This window comes from Eubalaena glacialis, chromosome 8, assembly GCF_028564815.1.
Source record: "Eubalaena glacialis isolate mEubGla1 chromosome 8, mEubGla1.1.hap2.+ XY, whole genome shotgun sequence".
NCBI classification, from domain to species: domain Eukaryota; kingdom Metazoa; phylum Chordata; class Mammalia; order Artiodactyla; family Balaenidae; genus Eubalaena; species Eubalaena glacialis.
This window is the reverse complement of record NC_083723.1, coordinates 80,521,159-80,540,045: the sequence shown is the minus strand read 5'-3', so window position 1 is coordinate 80,540,045 and position 18,887 is coordinate 80,521,159. Positions and strand designations below refer to the sequence as shown.

Sequence of the window (18,887 nt, the reverse complement as noted above, 5' to 3'; positions counted from 1 at the left end):
ATATCCCCATACCCAGGTGAGATACTGCCATCTTACAGTTTTAGGGTTCCCTGCTCCTTTCAGATTACTGAGCTCCTTAAGCACTACGGAATGACCTTGGGTACTAACTTGGCCCTAGCAGGTATTATACACTCCTGGATGGTTTCCCTGGCAATTTTAAAGGTGCTGAATACACAGTGGCCTTAGAATAAATATTTGTTGATTGCCTGCCTGCCTGCTGCCTGCAAGTCTCCAGGAGTGGTGCCTAGCCATGGAATGTCTTTAAAGCGTTGGCCTACAATTTTCTCCACAGAAAGAATGCCTTCTGGTGGTGGTTGCAGGGAGAATAATGCCCTTTGTCTTGCTAGTGAACACTACACACCCCCCAAAACCCAGCACCTGCAAGCCTGGGTAATTTTAGGTAAGGGCTTATTTCTAGCTTTTATAGAAGAAAGTTCTATTGGAAAAAAAGTAATCCTTTGTTATTTTATTTTGGACGAGCTTTTAATCAGAAACACAGGCAGTAATATATGTTAGAAAAAGACATATGAAACATAGAACTTTGCATTTATAACTCACTACGGAAAATCCATGTTAATGCAACACTAAGTTTGGGGTTTTAATTGCACAGAAGTCATGAAATTCAGATTCAAGTTCCCACGGCAAACTTGACACCATATGTGCATCCCAGGGCCCTTCCTGAGTGGGGTGACCTCATTATTGGGCAAAAAAGTGATGCAATGGATAGTGATGGATAGGATTTCTCCTCACTGCTACACTTCCCATCATCCCAAGAAAGATGGACAGCGGGCGACATTAACTATGCCAATTGCTCCCTTTTTAATGTACAGCAGTCCTTGGGTGTGTGCTTGATGACCATCATGAAGAGCCACCGCACTGCAGCGTCGGAGGCGGGAGGTCCACGACTTGGCAGTGCGCTGCTTGGGTGGGGAAGACAGGCACCCCATCACCAGTCCTCCATCAGACGCTTACCCACAGCCTTCCTAGAGCAGCTGTACTCAGTGGGCACTGCCCTCCCACCCCCACTCCATCCCCAGAGGACACGTCTCAGTAACTCAGATGCTCAAACTTCTGCATCTGAATGTCTGACTAAAAGGACCTTCCCGGACACACCTCTGCCTGGTGTTGGCAAGGCTTCTCCAGGACGGCTGTTCCATATTGTCGTCTTCTAGCTTTATTCCACTTGTTGGGAAATGGCAAGATGTGTGCCATTCCTTGTGGAGACATTGGTTGTCTGGCCAAGGGGGCCTCAAGCTTATGATAGGTGAAAAGTCTCCATGTGTTTCTCTTAAACTATGGGTAGTAGATTGTACGGAAGTATAAGTTGTCCTGCCCCTTGGTATCGATATCCACACCTAACGAACATGTGGCGTATGTCCAGTTCTGTTTTTCTTCTTGGTAAAATGGTATGGTACATTCTGTTCTCCACACTCTCCTTTGCCTCTGATCTGATCCCTGCTTGAGTCCCCCCAAGCACGTCAACAAAGATATGGGAGAAGACTGGGGATGGGGGTGGGGAAGAGAAAGAGTGTGTAATAAACTCTGATCATTAAGGGCTGCTTAAGTTTCTTGGGGGGTGCTTTGTAAGTGTTCGTGGTCCAAAGCCACTGGACCAATAGCCAAATCAACCTGCTGTGATGGCTCTACCATCCTCCTAAAAAAGAGCTCCCGGTCTGCCTGTGAGTGGTCTGGATTGCGTGGTGCTCAACTCAGCAGCTCTCAGACAACACAACGAGCACATCCACCAATAGCCCCTGGGCTCTGAGCACATCGAGAACCAGTAATGTCATTTGTCAATGGCCTGTTCTCACTGAGCAGGAAGGACCAGGAGAAACCTGGGAGAGACTCGGGATGAAGGAGCACCATCATTAATAAAAGCTTCTATCACAGCACAATCTTTGGTTTTTTAGGCAAAACACAGCAGGGAGAATAAAGCTGTGCATGGGGAAACTAAAACAAAACACAATAGATGGTTTTTTTTTGGTTGATGTTTACATTTAAGGCAAAAAAAATTATTTTTTATAATGCATATCTACATTTAAGGCATTTCCAAGAGAAGCCACTTATAATTTATGAAGAGTCTGGTTGTTTGTGTGTTTATAAAAAGTTATGCTTAAGGAGAACTTTTGAATTAGGCCCAAGAAGATGATAGTGCAGAGCATTTCCAGCCAAGAAATGAGGAACAACTTTTTTTTCTGAGCTGATGTGTATCCAAATCATGTTGATTCTCACACGCATTTTAAAAATTCCATTAATATCTAGCTGTTGAAGAATAAGTTTTCTGTACTCTTTTCTAATTGGAGAGTTTTTCTTGTTTCAGGAGGTATGACTAGCAGAATACATTAACTATTTGACACATTTTTAAGAGTGAAATTAGTCTCTTGCTATCTTTTTACCTCTTCATTTCTATTGTCTTCATGGTGTACAGTTCAATAAACCAGAGATCTAACTCTACTGTTTCACTGCCTACAACCCAAGTAATGGGGGTGGTGGAGTGGGGAATGTGGAACCACCTCTTTAAATCATACTGTCACAACTGAGTACCGTTCTAAAAACGCCAAATAGAAAGCTTTCTGGTTGATTTATTCATTGAAAATGTCCTAAGAATTTATCTTCTAACAAGCTTAAGATATCATTTTCATGAACTGTCTTCTCTTCCAGCTTAAGCAATTTCTTTTCTGACTCCAAATTTCTCCTAAGCAACTACTCACCAGGGACTGACAATAATGTAGTAGCTTGTCCTAAATCAGTGCCTTCCTTCTAGAGTGAGCAAAGTTCTTTGCAGATATTAAACCTTCGAAGTAGGTGATGAAGATCATCCCCCATGTTCTGAAGATGCAGGAAATTCCTCTGAAGAAATAAATGTTAAGTCACCTGCTCGAGAGCCAGTGTAGACAAGGGATTTGGACCTGACGTTGTTCTTTGTGGTGCAGCCTGACAGTTTGCCTAGTTAGAAGAAGATGGTAGATAATATAAAAAGCATGTGGAAAAGGCAAAAAGGAAGAAAGAGGCAAAAGGCCAGAGGGAAGGGAAAGAGATATAGAGGAGGAAAGGAAGTCAGCTCAACTGGAGGTGGAAAACATGCTCTACCCAAGGGCTCTGATATTTGTATTTATTCATATACAATGATAAGGCAGAATCATTGTAAAAGAGAAATGGATACAAGATTGAGTCAAAGGACTCCAAACTCAAACAAGCTCAATTCCCTTTTTTAGAGAATTTTCCACTCCACCCTAGTTTCCAGATAAATTAATCACCAAAGGGTGTTTATCAAGTGATTTCTTCCTTTCACCAAATGCCAGTTATAGAGAGTCTGGATTTGGTGTGGCAGCTAAGGAAAGAACTGTATCTTGTGGGGTTGTTTTTTATATGAATAACATTACATATAGACATCTTCCCACTTCTGTAAGGTTTTCAAAGCATGCGTGGTTAACCGGAGGCTAACAAAATGGTTAACCAAACGTGTCACTGCTAAGCCCAGTGGAAATAGTGATGGCAGCTCTAGCAATGGGGAGTTGTTCTTCCGTTTCTGTGACACATTCCACCCAGCATCCAGCCTGACTTTCAGAATGGCATCATGCTTTGAAGAGCATATTGGAGGCTGCAGACTTCACGTGGGGGAAGCCCAGCTGACCAGGGGAAGGGCCATCTGCATTTACAGACTACTGCTCCTGCAAGAGTGGACTTAATTCTGCACACTCTTCATGTGTACAGAGAGATAAGCCCTCCAAAAGGACTCTCTCCAGTCCACTGCCCTTTGCTTAGTTTCGATCTCAGGTAAAATTCTAGCTGAGGGCGTCTACCCGCCCTCGCCCGGACTCCATGGTTCCTACGCGTGAAGACAGACTGCCTATATAAGGCATGTGCAGGCGTGGGAGCGCCTCTTTCCCTTCGGCGCGCCATTGAAGATCCTGGTGTCACCATGGGCCACCGCCCCGCTCGCTGTTACCGGTATTGTAAGAACAAGCCGTACCCAAAGTCTCGCTTCTGCCGAGGTGTCCCTGATGCTGAGATCCGCATCTTTGACCTGGGGCGGAAGAAGGCAAAGGTGGATGAGTTCCCACTCTGTGGCCACGTGGTGTGTCGGATGAGTATGAGCAGCTCTCCTCGGAAGCCCTGGAGGCTCCCTGTATTTGTGCCAACACGTACATGGTGAAAAGCTGTGGCAAAGATGGTTTTCACATCCGAGTGCAGCTCCACCTCTTCCACGTCATCCGCATCAGCAAGATGTTGTCCTGTGCTGGAGCTGATAGGCCGCGGTGCCTTTGGAAAGCTCCAGAGCACAGTGGCCAGGGTCCACATTGGCCAAGTCATAATGTCCATCCGCACCAAGCTGCAGAACAAGGAGCACGTGATTGAGGCCCTCCGCAGGGCCAAGTTCAAGTTCCCTGGCCGCCAGAAGATCCGCATATCCAAGAAGTGGGGATTTACTAAGTTTAACTCCGACGAATTTGAAAACATGGTGGCAGAAAAGCGGCGTATCCCGGATGGCTGTGGGGTCAAATACATCCCTAATCGTGGCCCTCTGGACAAACGGCGGGCCCTGCACTAATGAAAGCCTTGTTGCTGTCCCCTCCTTACTCATGCCCACCAATACATCCTACTTTCTTGTCAAAAAAAAAAAAAAAGAATCCTTGCTGGAAGTAGGAGGGATATGTACTAAAAACTCAATTTGTAAACAAACAAAGAAGTAAATATTATACTCTTTTGCAACCAACCCCAACTATTTTCCCAGGGGTGAGGGTGGGGAATCTTTAAATCAGATTCCAACAAGAAAAAATACATCTAAGTTACTCAGTCTGGCTACACAGTACTGCCTCCCTTGGTGTTCTTGGAAGACTGGGGAGATATAGACAGGGAAAATGAATGGAAAGAAGCATGTACTCATTCTTCTAAGTCTTTCTTTTATCATCCCAGGTTTAAAATTTTTAAACTAGTCTCCATTTTTCACTTAAAGATAGAGTGTGTATCACAGGATAAAAATCAGGGACTCTAGGAGTGTGTACTCAAGATTCATGCTGAGCACACTGGTACTTAGTACTATATTAATCTACCTTCTGAAATAACAGTTACACTTCTTTCTGAATCCTAATTTTGCACACTCTTCGTGTGCAGAGATGGTAAGCCCTCCGAAAGCACTCTCTCCTGCTCTTTGCTTAGTTTTGATCTCAGATAAAATTCATATCTCGGTAACATCAGTTGTCAATTAAGTATATTATCAAAAGGACACGACAGAAGAGAATTGCTCACCCAGGGCTAATTAGGTAATGTTTCCCCAAAGCACTTGCCATTCAAATTTTAAAACAGACATCCAAAGTGAAGTGTGGAGATGGGGCTGGAAGATCACCAGCCTGGTTGATTTCCTTCTAAATGACAATAATTATCCAGGTAAGAGGCAAAGCTTCTCATATTAAGTCAATTTTGATCATTTCAGAACTTAATGGTTACAAAATAATATCAGCCAAAATCTACAAATCTCATGAATCAGACCTGATGATTCATGAATTTAGATTTAATATTGTTCTGAATTTGAAGGTTGGTTCAAAGAATACCTATAAAACATCAAACATGAAAACAAACTCAATACAGTACTCGTGTCTCTGGTGAGAGATACAGGTGGATTCTGTTTATTCTCAAAAAAGAAAGTTGTCAGGACAACTGAGTGAGACATTTCAAATGCAATTTAAGGTCATACTCTTGAAGTGCATTAGGAAAAACAGTGAGGCCACCATTTTAGGGAGAGTAACATGTCAGATGCACATATGAGATTTCCACATCCCACGCCACTAAAATATATGCCAATTTAGGAATACAGAAGACTTAAAGTAACTGAATCTTTCACTCTTACATGCTCTTGGGGAGCATGGGTGACGTACATATAGCTTGGGCTCTGATGCACTGTGGCTGGTCATGAAATGTTCCATGACATTTTTTTTTTAAATCAAAAGAGAGTTTTAACCTGGCTCCATTTCAGCTAGGGTAATGGCAGCCTCCCTCCCAAAGATTCTTTCTTCCCGTCCAACTGGCCAACACTTGCTTCATTTTCTCCTGTAGAATAAAGATCACCCAAAATGACTGGCTGCGCATGGCAGCTCTTCCTTCTGTGCTCCCCTGGTGTTTTGGGGGAAGTTGTTCGTTCTTTCAACATACATTTAATGAGCATTTCTTCTGTGCACAGTAAGATATATTATACAAAGACAAAGACAATTCTGCCCATTTCCAAAAAGATTGAATTCTAGTAGATTCCATTATTCTGAGGTCCTGGGACATTGTAGATTAAATGGGTTATTTCTAGTGCTATTTCCGATCAAGGTTAGATTGTTCTAACCTGAACCTAATAGATACTGCGGGTGTTCTGGGGCTAACTAGCATTTTCAGATTGCAGCATATCAAATATATGTAGTTAAACCTGACCTAAACTGGGGACTTTTAGTCACGACTCAATCCAGTGGTTCTCAACCGAGGGTGATTTTGCCCCCTGGGGGACACTTGGCAATATCTGGAGACATTTTTGATTGTCACAACTTGGAGGGGAGGTGCTACTGGCATCTAGTGGGTACAGCCTAGAGATACTGCTGAACATTTAATAATGCATGGGACAGTCCCTCACAACAAAGAATTCTCCAGCCCAAAATGTCAATAATGCCGAGATCGAGAAACCCTGCCTTAATCTGACTGCCAGGTTAACTAAACCAGGAGTCAATGCCATTTACCAATCAGTTATTTATTTTATTACTTTGAAGGAGACTCCACAAGACCATTGTGATGTGGGTCTTAAAATGGGCTGATATCAAAATCCAACTTAATAACAAAGTATCTTCCGTGTGACATTTCCTCTCTGTCCTTAATGGAATTCATCAACTCACTCTGTCTCACAAATGGCAGTGATCATAAACGACACCGAGAATTATTTTCTATAACCATAGGCTCTAATAACTGGAGGAGTTTGGGGGCCCACCTGGAGCAAAACACAGATTACATTTTATTTATATTTCAAGATATCTTGTACAGATTAAAAAAACGGAGGCTCAGCAAGATTAAAAGGCTATCGTGGTCTCATGACAAGTTCAAGGTTGAAGGTGAATTACATCCCATGCCTCCTGACTGCCAGTCCAAGCTTCCTCTGCTATTCTGGAGACTAATCTGGAACTCAGCTGCATCTTGAAGTTAAATAAGAAACAGAGATGACATCTGAAAATGCTAACAGCCCATGTGCTGTGTATTTTCCGTGGCACTGAGGCAATGTGTTCTGAGGCTGGGCTACTTCTTGTCAGGAGCCACAGCGACAGTGTCAGCCACTGTGCTTGGGGGGAAGCTAGGAGTAGAGTCTGTTAAACTGGCAGGCATCTGCATCTCCTTAGCTGGAGGCGGGTGCTCCTGGTAGGATCTGCCAAACTAGGAGGCAAGGGCAGATCCCAAGACCTATCGGGGAGTGTCAGTAAGGGCCTAACCGTACTCTCCTTTCCCAGTGGCAGCTGGGGCACTTCTCCCAGTTTTCTCCCTCTGGCTCCTAAAATGGTTATTGCATTGTATTCTGTTATCTTTCAAATAATTCCAACCCCGTAAAGGTCTTTAAAGGGAAGTACGTAAAGTTTCAGCCCTGACATTCTCTTCTCAGTAACTTCTTAGGTTTGCACATGGAATTGGGCCTGTGTAGTGGGAGAAGAGGTATATACCCTATTTGTCTGCAGAAAACTAATCATAGTGGGCTCTGAATTCAACAGTGAATTTAATACTTCTACTTTCAAATAATTAACCAAAATCCAGAGATTCCAATAAACATTCTCATAAACCTTTTTAGTAGATAGAGTCTACCTTTATTTAGTCAATAAGGGTGGGGAGGAGGACTTCCTTCCCACCCACACCCTACCTTCCATCTATAAAGAATTTTAAGAGGGGAGCCTGGAAATATGGAAATCTGCATAACTTCCCCGTACTTCTTTTCTCCTCTCAGATCTTCCGTAAAATAAAAACAGAGTATGTCATAGCAAAATGGAAGCTTGAACTTTCTGTCTCATGTTTTCTTTGAAAGCGTTGGGGACAAGGCATGTAAAATCCTTCACGAAGCATGTCACGAAGCTTCATGCAAGTTGGCTGTCTCCTCCTTCAGCCTTTTGACAGGATCACTAATATCCTTCTTGGAACTATCACCATCTCTCTCTCAACACCATCGGAATCTGCCTCATGACCAAGGAAATGGAACAAAACATGGGGTGTGTGTGTGTCTGTGTGCACGTGTGTATAGGATGAAGAAGGGGGAAAGGGGAGGGGGAAGGTACAATGGCACATGACCAGGTCCCAGAAATAATGCATAAGTCTGCCCAGATATTTTCCTATGGCCCTTTAAATAGGATCCTTGTTGGAATTTTTGGATTCTGTCCCATGGAGTTCAAGTGCATTCTTCAGGGCAGCCAGTTGCTGTTCCACAGAGGTGTGAATGTCCTGGAGTTTCCCAAGCACAATACTTCACATTGTCGGTTCAGAATTACTTTAATTCTCCTTTCCACCACCCCACCCCCATCCCCAATAAGAAGCTGTTGGATCTGCAGGGAAGCCTAGCACAGCCAGGGATGAAAATACCAATGAAAGCAGGAAAAAGACCTGTAGTAAACATTCTAGTATAAGAATATAATCAAGTTTTTGCGCATTTTTTGCCTGATAATAATCAAGGTCTGACTTTATCAATTACATGAAGTTTACCCAAAAAGCTTTGTTTTCCTGAAGGATGAAAAAAAAAGCCATCACTTTATCCTGGCTTCACGCAGCCCCATTTAAGGGTAGTGGATTAAGGTTTTGCTCTATATAGACAATAAAGCACATATCCTCTGGGAAAAGTTCCTTGGAAGTGTAAGTGTTTGGAAGCCCATGAATCAAACAGATCAAGAACCCCTGCATTCACCCAGTCTACATCTGTTGCCAGTTCCAGATCGTTCCCTGCGGATGACTTGTATATTATTACACAAGGCAACATCCTAAAATGAAAGCACCTCTAAGAGAATTACGGTGTTAAAGTGAATATACAATCCAGATGCTTCCCAACTCGGGTGAACCCCAGGAGGTCTCCACCCCCGACAAAATGAGACGACACAGAAAAGCCTAATGATGGCTCCACATGGATTTAGCCTGAAGGGGACTGTTTATATTTTTGACTTTGAGAAACTGCACTGGGGATCAGCCAAAAAATGAATACAGAAAAGTCCCCTTAAATTGTACAGAATCTTTAATGCTGAAGACCAGCTTCTAAACATCAATACCTTTAACAGGAGTGACTTGAAATCAGGTCTTAGGATACAAAGAAAAGAGAGTGGAAGGAGATACCGAAGAAAACTGCTAAGGTGCAAAAATGGGTGAAAAGTGGTCGCCACTTATATTCCCGAAGACTCTGGCGAGCCCTTCGCACTCATTCCAGAAAGTCCCCAAAGCTGTTTGGCATTAGAGGTGGGCAAGAAAAAGCAGACATCACAATACTTTGCTTGTGAACCACATCACACTCCCCTCCCTTAACGAGAATCTTGTGGGCTCAAACCACAGGCTCATAACCGAACCTTCCCTGCCAGGGCAGCAGACAAATCTCGCTTTCCCACAGGCTGGCTCGGCATTTTTGCCTCCCCCCACAATGCCTGGGCTTAAGGATCCATCATCAAGGGCAGCCAAATACGTTTCTCCACCCATAGCGACTCGGTCCTGGACCTCAGCCAAAGTGAGAACACCAGGGCGGGGGGGAAAATCCTATAGCTGAGCGAACAGAGCAGGAAGACTGGGAGCAGCGAGAAAGGGTTGAAGTGGCTTAATTTTTCCACTCCCCTCCCGCTGTGGTTAAAGCAGTGACAGATAATTTATCACACATTTTGATTGCACGCCAGCTGGCTGTTTAAAAAAAAAAAAAAAAAAGAAAGAGTTGTTTATTAATTCAATTAGCTGGCTTATTTATCAGGGCTGGGTTAGCAGGGGCGGTGAGAAGGCCAAAGGATACCCGTGTCAAGCTGTCTTTTGCAGGCCCTGCAGGCCCTGCAGGCAAGTGGAGACACGCATTCTTACCCCTGCAAGACTTGGAGTGTCGCACTAGCTGTGTTTACCCTGAATGCTTCACGTGCACAAGAAAACCCATCAATTGTAATGAAATATGAGGGTGGGAAGATGCTCAGAACAGGACAAAGTCATCTGAGTGATGACAGTCATTAGTGTTTATCACCCATTCAGGGGCCATGTTCAGAGATAATATGGCGTCCTTCCCGTACTCATTTGGGTGGTTGCTTTTGTTGTTTTCTCATTCCTTGGTGGATATTTATACCTAAGGCTGCCAGTGTATCAGCAGTTTGTCCAGACCAGCATTGCCCAGGATCAGAGGAATCATTCATTCAGGAAGTGGCTTATTAAAGAAAACCCAAGCAAGGTTTATTAACTGCTGCTTTGTGCCAAGCTCTGTTTGTGGCGCTTACACTAGAGTTACTGGTTATATTGGATCCTCGTGTGGTGGATAAGATTTGTGCCCATTTAACCATGAGCCAGCTAAGGCAGAGATTTTAATTGATTCACCCAAGGTTTCCCTCAAGGCTCTGAAACCAGGTGTCCCTAAATGCCCCCCTCATTTCATCGCAGCTGTCCACACTCTTGACCCTGTTCTTGGCCAGTCTAAGCCAAATGTCTACTTGGTGACCCAGAGGGTACATTTTCTGCTGATCCTGTTGGTGGCAAGTAGAAAAGAAGGAGGAAAAAGGAAGAGATGTCTACAATTTTCTTGTTTTATTTCAAAATAACCTAATCATAACAAATGGTTATATGGTATACATTTGATTTTGTTTTTATTCAGAATATAATGATTTCCCTCATTAGCCTTACAAATAAAGTGTTTTATAAACTTGGAGGAAGATGACTTTGGGACCAATATATAAGTCTACTAATTTTCACATGTAATTTGGAACAAGTGATATTTTGGATAAAAAATAGGGGAGAGGAACCATAATATAAGAATGTGATAAATAATTCTGGTTCATCAGCCAGTTAATCAAGCAGTAAATGTGACATGAAGATGGTGCCAATGATAAGACCAAGTCAGTCTTTAGGGGGGACATTGCATGTTAAGGGGAAATGTGATCTGTGAGCTTACATTTCAGGGCTGGGCTTAAGCATGAGATGAGGGAGACACCTAAGGATTCCCCTGAGGGTTAGTATTCTGGAGATCTATTATGCTAGCTTCTCTGTCTCATGCTAAGACTTAGAACCTCTTCATTGGTCATATCAATCACTAATTTCATGGGGGCAAGGGTTTTCCCCTAACTTCTGGAAATGTCAAATCATCCTTATCTTTTCTTTTTTTTTCTCCCTCCCTTTCTTCCTTCCTTCCTTCTCTCATGCAAGAAGTGCCAAGTAAAACAAAACCTCAGGTGCCCAGGTGGATGTGTGTGCAAGACCTCACAGCAGTGTCACTGTCACTCTGGTGTCTCCTCTGCTCCATACAGCCTGTGCAAGAGCCTATGGTGTCCCCCTCCCCTCACCACTGGCTAACTCAGTCTCTGGCTCATTGAACCTCATTTCTCCCTCGACAACTTGCTCACTTCTAAAATGCCCATCATTAAAAAGTCTACAAATAACAAACGCTGGAGAGAGTGTGGAGAAAAGGGAACCCTCCTACACTGTTTGTGGGAATGTAAGTTGGTGCAGCCACTGTGGAAAACAGTATGGAGGTTCCTCAGAAAACTAAAAATAGAGAGTTACCATATGAACCAGCAATCCCAGTCCTGGGCATATATCCAGACAAAACTATAATTCAAAAAAACACATGCACCCCTACGTTCATAGCAGCACTATTCATGATAGCCAAGACATGGAAACAACCTGAATGTCCATCAACAGATGAATGGATAAAGAAGATGTGGTACATATACACAATGGAATACTACTCAGCCATAAAAAAGAATGAAATAATGCCATTTGCAGCAACATGGATGCAACTAGAGATTATCATACTAAGGGAAGTAAGTCAGAAAGAGAAAGACAAATGCTATATGATATCATTTGTATGTGGAATTTAAAATATGACACAAATGAACCTATCTATGAAACAGAAACAAAAATCAGGGACATAGAGAATAGACTGGTGGTTGCCAAGGGGGAGAGGGGTGGAAGAGGGTAGGAGTGGGAATTTGGGATTAGCAGATGCAAACTGGTATGTATAGAATGGATAAACAACAAGGTCCTACTGTATAGCACAGGGAACTATATTCAGTATCCTGTGATAAACCGTAAGGGAAAACAATATGAAAAAAAAATGTATATATATGTATAACTGAGTCACTTTGCTGTCCAGCAGAAATTAACATAACATTGTAATTCACCTATACTTCAGTAAAAAGTAAATTAAATAAACAAATAAATATTCCAAGGTTTTTGACTAAAACATACAGTTTTTAAATCAATAAAAACAAACCTAAACAAAAAAATAAAATAAAATAAAATGCCCCAAGAAATGCCAAATCCTTAATGTGAACTCTTCTTGATATTTTCAACACTTACCTTCCAATATTCCCTTCCCCAAAATGTCTACTGAGTTGGATAAAGTCAAGTGGAATTAAATCCCATCTTCCTATTAACATCTTTTGCCTCCTCAGTTGTTACTGGTTGAGAGTTTCTGCTTTCAAAAATGGGAAGTTTATGTGACGAGGTACCAGGGTTTCTTTCATTTCTTCTTTTCATTTTCAGTTTAACTTAAAAAAATTAATTTTAAAACTGATATATTTTTAAGCATCAAGGTCCTACTGTGTAGCACAGAGAACTATATTCAATATCCTATGATAAACCATAATGGAAAAGAATAGTAAAAAAAAGAATGTATATGTATGTATAACTGAATCACTGTGCTGTACAGCAGAAATTAACACAACATTGTAAATCAACTATACTTCAATAAAAAAAACTGATATATTTTACCTACTTTGGATATTCTCTTATTTTTCATACATGTTCAAGTTTTCCAGTTAAGCATGCTGTTCTCAGTTTCTGCTGCTGATGGTGTATCAACATGAGCCTCTACAAATTTTGTGTGACACTTATATCTGGAGATGGCAAGGCCACCGTAACAAGCATCCTAGCATTACCTTAACTTTTTATATCTGAAAAGATGCTATGCAAACCTTTCTAAAAATTTCTTCAGCAGTCTTGGGTCAAAAACATTCCTACTGTATTTTCACCAAAACAACAGACAGACATACGAGTATGCATACTCATCTATTTTTGGTTGAGAAGTTTGTTCATGTATGGGAAAAATTGCTCAATTTAAAATTTCACGCTGTTGAAGTCTAACGTATTTTTGGGTTCAGCAACATCTCTAGTAAAAGTTCAGTTCCTAAAGTTCATTTTCAATTTTTAAAATTGTAGAAAAGCCCAAACCCTCTGCCTCGGCACAGTCTAAGCACTAGATACACTATTTGTAGAAAAAAAAATTATTGTATAAAACAATAAACTACTTGATTGACAGGAAATTTCATGGAAGAATTCATAGCTACTCTTTGTAACTATCTTGTCCGACCTCTCAATTTATTTCAAATGATTAAGTTACACTTTTATATAGGTGAGAGAAATACCCTAAAATTGAGGGAAATATCTTTATATTGTGTGGAAGCCACCTTAGTGCTAAAGGTCTGGCTTCTCAGGTTGGGTAGGAAAGGCTTTCACAAAGGTATTTCTCAGATTGACTTCTGGAGTTTGCTTGCAGAAGGTTCTTATGACTGAAGACAAATTTTACATTTCAAGCCCAATTCCTTTGGAAATGGAAACACTGTCAGATAGTTCCACTCGTGTAGATTCGTTAAGACCACATACCAACATTTTAGAAATTCTTTTTCCCATCACAGCCTATTTAACGGCTTTGTGCAAATAAGGCATAATTTCAATATGAATCAGGCAGATTAGGGATTTTTCAGGATTTCTCTTCATACTTTCCCTAGAGGATGGGTATCCCATCTGCTTTGCTGAATGCAGGATAATCAAAGGGCACTGATCTCTCCAAATGGCTTCATTCATTACTGTCCCCGCTAGGGCACCTGCCCCTAGGAAGGTCAACTTAGCTACACCGTGGCCTTCCCTACACTATAACACAGCAAATCCACCCCTCCTTTAGGATGTAAAATGTTTGGCGATGCATTGGCAGGAATGAATATTTCTCCCTTCAGAGTTCAATGTTACAGAAATAACATAAATCGATTCCTCAAGTTCCAATTTAATATGTATTCAGAATCTAGCCCTATTTTGGCTAAGACAGTTTGGATATATATTCCCACTCTGCCATCACAAATGTAGACTACAGGGCAAAGGGGAAAAAGTAGGCTGTAGCTACTGACTGCTGAAAGAAAAAAACATTGTCTTGTATGTTGGGGATCTGCTTCAATATATTTCAAAGAACAACAGTGGAAAGAACCACTAAGAACCAAAGTACAGGTTCTCTACACAGGTTTGATTTTGAATAATTTTAATACAGTATTAATCATGCCTTGAATTGTGGAATGCCTTTTCTATTACTCAGTTAAAGGCTATTTCCTCCATTTAGAATGGGAAAGTTGTGTTTTGTGTGGTGTAGAGCACAGCCACTTCATGGGGGGATTGTCTGGATAGTTCAGTTGACATTCAGCTTCTCCATCTCCCAAGTATAAAGGCAGAAGCGTTACACTGCAGACTGCAGTTTCCTTGCCTGAGACACAGAAACCAATCCAACAGGCTGGACAGTGTGGGAAAGACAGCGGGAAATGGAGAGAAGCAGAAGACCTGGCTCCTACCCTCAAGAAACTTACTGTCTAGTTGGAAGAATAAAAAGTATACATACCAAATCCTGACAGTCTTAAGTGCCAGATTAGTGGAAGGGACAGAAAATGAGCGTCAGAGAACTGGACAGCATCTGGGGTGACAGGAGGGTGAGTCACAGCCAGGCGGTTTTCAGCTGGGTCTTACAGGACAGTCTGAGGAGCACAAATTCCAAGTTTCTAACAAGGCTTAGAGACCTTATCTAGATAACCAACCATATGACCTTCTTGGAAGAAGCGCCCTTTTCTTCCTCTATTCATTGCCAACACCCGTTATTTACTTCAAGGGACCCCAGATGTTGACTACCTATGTAGGTTTACCCTTCTCTTTCACTAACCAAAAGCAGGTTATGCCTTTGGTCAATTTCATCTATAAACAGAAAAACCTAGTCACAGCCACCAACTGATGACAGTCATGGTAAGCAGGCCTGGATGAGGGAGTCAGCATAATTTAGAAAAATGCATTATTTGTGCTATAAGAATACTCATCCTTCTCCTTTCTCCTTCACCTAAGAAGGGTTAGGCAGAAACTAATTTCAGGTAATAAATATCCCAGGATAACAAATCTGGTGAGCCCGTTTCTTTGATTTTTAAACGGTGGAGTTTTTTTGTGTCTACCCACCCCCCTTTCTTTTCCCCTGAAGCAGAGCTGGATATGGCAGGCTGCGTTCCAAAATGGTACGCTTTACTCTTCTTCCAGGAAAGAACTTTTCAAATAAGGTCCTAAAGGCTCATACAGTATTAGTGAGCACACATACACCTACACATGGTTGACACTTGCCAACTCCTGACATGGGAATTCTCAGAAGCACACCAAAGTCTCTGTTTGATTTAAATTTATTTTTAATCACATAAAATCCAATTTGGAAAATTGATGCATGGGATTTTCTGAGTCACCAGAAGCTCTTTATAAGATTGCAAATGCATAGAGAAGGAAGAAATCTGTCTTGGCATGGCTGGTATTTCACAACAACGGTAAAAATGATTGGCTTCCTCAGTTTGGAATGAATGAGAGGAGTTTTAAAATCTGTAAAAATATGCTATTAAATCCTAACATAAAGTCAAGATATATTTGATATATCTGACTCATGGGGAAGAAATGAAGGGAAAAAGTAGTCAGCATTTTGAAATAAGTTTATTTTGTTAACCTTCTTTTTCAGTCTTGTTTAATTACCCAAGTGATATTTATTACTCTGGTTCATATGAATTAATTATAAAAATGATCTTTATTCTCTACTCCCAGTCATTTTTTTGTCGTTTTTGGCAGCATACTAGGACATTTTCCATTTCCTTAAGGAGTTTCCAAAAATGATAATGATAAATGTAATTTGAATTCATTTCATACTCATACTCCTTATTACTTATATGCCCATGGAAATAGTCCCTGTATCTGTAAATGGATTTCATGAAGGAAAGCATGAAGACTTTTATTAAATTTAACTAATGTTATATCTCCAACGTGATCGAGAATCACAGATTTATAACAATAATCAGTTCCAATGATAACTGATAGCCAAATCTTAAAAGGAAGGGGAGGGATAATTTCCTATCTCTACATCTTTAATGTACCAAAAGTCCTTAAAGTGTTATTTGGCCTCTTTCTATGTACAGTTACCATAATCCTCTGCTTTTAAGTTAAAACCTATTGCCTTGTCACTATTAGACCTAAGTATTAGGCAACTTTTTAAATTAATTGCACATTAAATTATAAAGTACAACTGGAAAACTGTTTACATGAAGATGTTTTTCTAGTACCTACAAGTTCTCAGTATTTTCTTATGAAATTTTCTTGTTTCCTATTTTTTCCACGGGAAGAGTAGGTAAGTTCTGTATGCCTGGGTCATCTTTCCCACCATAATGTGAAAATGAATTAAAGGTATTCACAATTCAGCATGGAAACATCAACAAACAATACAGAAAAGATCAATAAACGGTTCTTCATCAGGGGGATGGTCCCATAAATCATGGTACATTCATATGAAGACATGTCGTTCAACCAGAGAAACAATGTTTTCAAAGAATATTTATGCATAGACAAAAGACTGAAAGAAAATACTCTGTTGAGAGTAGTCATTTCTGAGTAATTGAGTTATAGGTTACTTACTTTTACTTATTTTTCTTTTTTCCTACATTTCCTAAAAATTGTTTCTGGCATTAACACATATCTTTCAATCAGAAAAAAATAAATTCAATTTAAAAAATTCACCAAGCGTCAAAAAATTTAAAAGAAACAGTGTGAAGGCTTATATTTGTGCAATTAAAAAAAGTCTCCAAAACAGAGATGAGTCACAGGTCCCAGAACTTTTGATGGGCAAACATCTGGACAGCAGATTAATTTGTTCTTGTTCTGATTGTTTTGCGGTGATGATTGCAGGACTTCACACTTTCCACTGTCTTATTTTCTTCTTTTCATTCAAATATGAATCACCTACATTGCTACTGTAATGCAGTTACATGAAAAGATCAATATTTTAAAACCAGGGTGGGTATTTTTCTGCTACACTTTTTATACCAGAGCCATTTGTTTGCTAGATAAAACAAACTTGGAAGGGAAAGCGCTACAAGGACTTTTCACTACAGTGAAACTAGGCCAAATTGAGGTTAATATATAAATGCAACCTGAAATGAGATTGTTTCATTCACAACTATAAGGGTAAGAATGAGAAAATTAAGTTAGAGAAATACAAGTGTAGTGACATCGGGGAATAATACAGTGAGTTCAGACATTGTTTTAAAATTCAGAACATTCAATGATAAGAATTAAGCTAGGAATGTCTTTGGAGTGTTGAGTTCCTTATAAGGATCTATTGTACTATGCAAAATGGTACAGCTGCTTTGGAAAACAGTTTGGCAGTTCTTCAAAAAATTAAACATAGAGTTACCGTATGACCCAGCAATTCTACTCATAGGTATATACCCAAGAGAACTGAAAACATACGTCTACACAAAAACTTGTACATGAAGGTTCAAAGCAGTATTATTCATAATAGCCAAAAAATAGAAACAAGTCAAATATCCATAATGAATGGATGAATAAAATGTGGTATAGCCATATAATGGAATATCATTTGACAATAAAAAGGAATGAAGTGCTGATACATGATGCAACCTTGAAAAGGTTCATGGATGAACCTTAAAAACACCTTATATTATACTAGGTGAAAGAAGCCAGTCACAAAAGGCCACACACTGTATGATTCCATTGATATGAGACATCCAAAACAGGCAAATCTTTAGAGACTAGAAGTAGATTAGTGGTTTCCAGGGGCTGGAGATGGGAGAAGAAGGATAAGGAATTTCTTTTCGGGGTGATGAAAATGTTCTAAAATTAGATAGTATTGATGCACAACTCTGTATATCTACTAAAAACCACGGAATTGTACATTTTTAACAGGTAAATTTTATGGTATATGAATTTTATCTCCGTTAAAAAATTGTTTTTAATTCAATCACATTTTATTATGAGATGCAGTTCCTCCATATGAAAAGCAGAGCTAATGTGACTTTTAAATTTGTTCAAAGAAGTTTCAAGTTCTGGACTAAAAACTTCAGAGTCTTATGAATATATTTTGATAGAAATATAGAGATTAAAAGCAATTCTGATCTTCTCTAGTAAATGAAAATGGTTTTTAAGACAGCACTGCTTAACTTCCTAGCCAAGGGAACCAGGGGATCTAACTTCTAAGCTCACAGGACAGTTACATGATGTCAGTTTCCTCATTTGTAAAAAAGTGATGCCTCCTGCCTCTCTTGCAGGGATTTGATTCAAAACAACAAACACACATGGATCACCGATTGGGTTCATGGGACGGTAGTAGGCATTGCAGCAAATATAAAGATGAACAAAAAGTGGTCTCTGCCCTCAAGAAACCTTTAATCTCATAGAGGGTAAAAAAATATATAGGTAAATAATCTTAAGATACAATAGTAGTGTCATAATAGTGATTCAAAAAAATTTATGGGCTCAGGTGAAAACACCTTAAATGCGCACCAACAAGAGTGATAACTTTTGATGATGAAATACCTTATAGGAACAGAAATGACTGAACTATGAGAATCAACATGATAAATCTGATAAACCTAAATGTGAGCCCC

At 40.3% G+C, this 18,887-nt stretch overlaps 1 protein-coding gene and 1 pseudogene across 2 annotated transcripts in view; one reads left to right on the top strand and one right to left on the bottom strand.

Annotated features, from left to right (window-relative positions):
• CREB5 (cAMP responsive element binding protein 5) overlaps positions 1 to 18,887 on the bottom strand; it is a 321,691-nt gene that overhangs the window by 30,217 nt on the left and 272,587 nt on the right. The gene's annotated exons all lie outside the window — the stretch shown is intronic.
• Positions 3,890 to 4,552, top strand: LOC133096836 (large ribosomal subunit protein uL16-like; annotated as a pseudogene).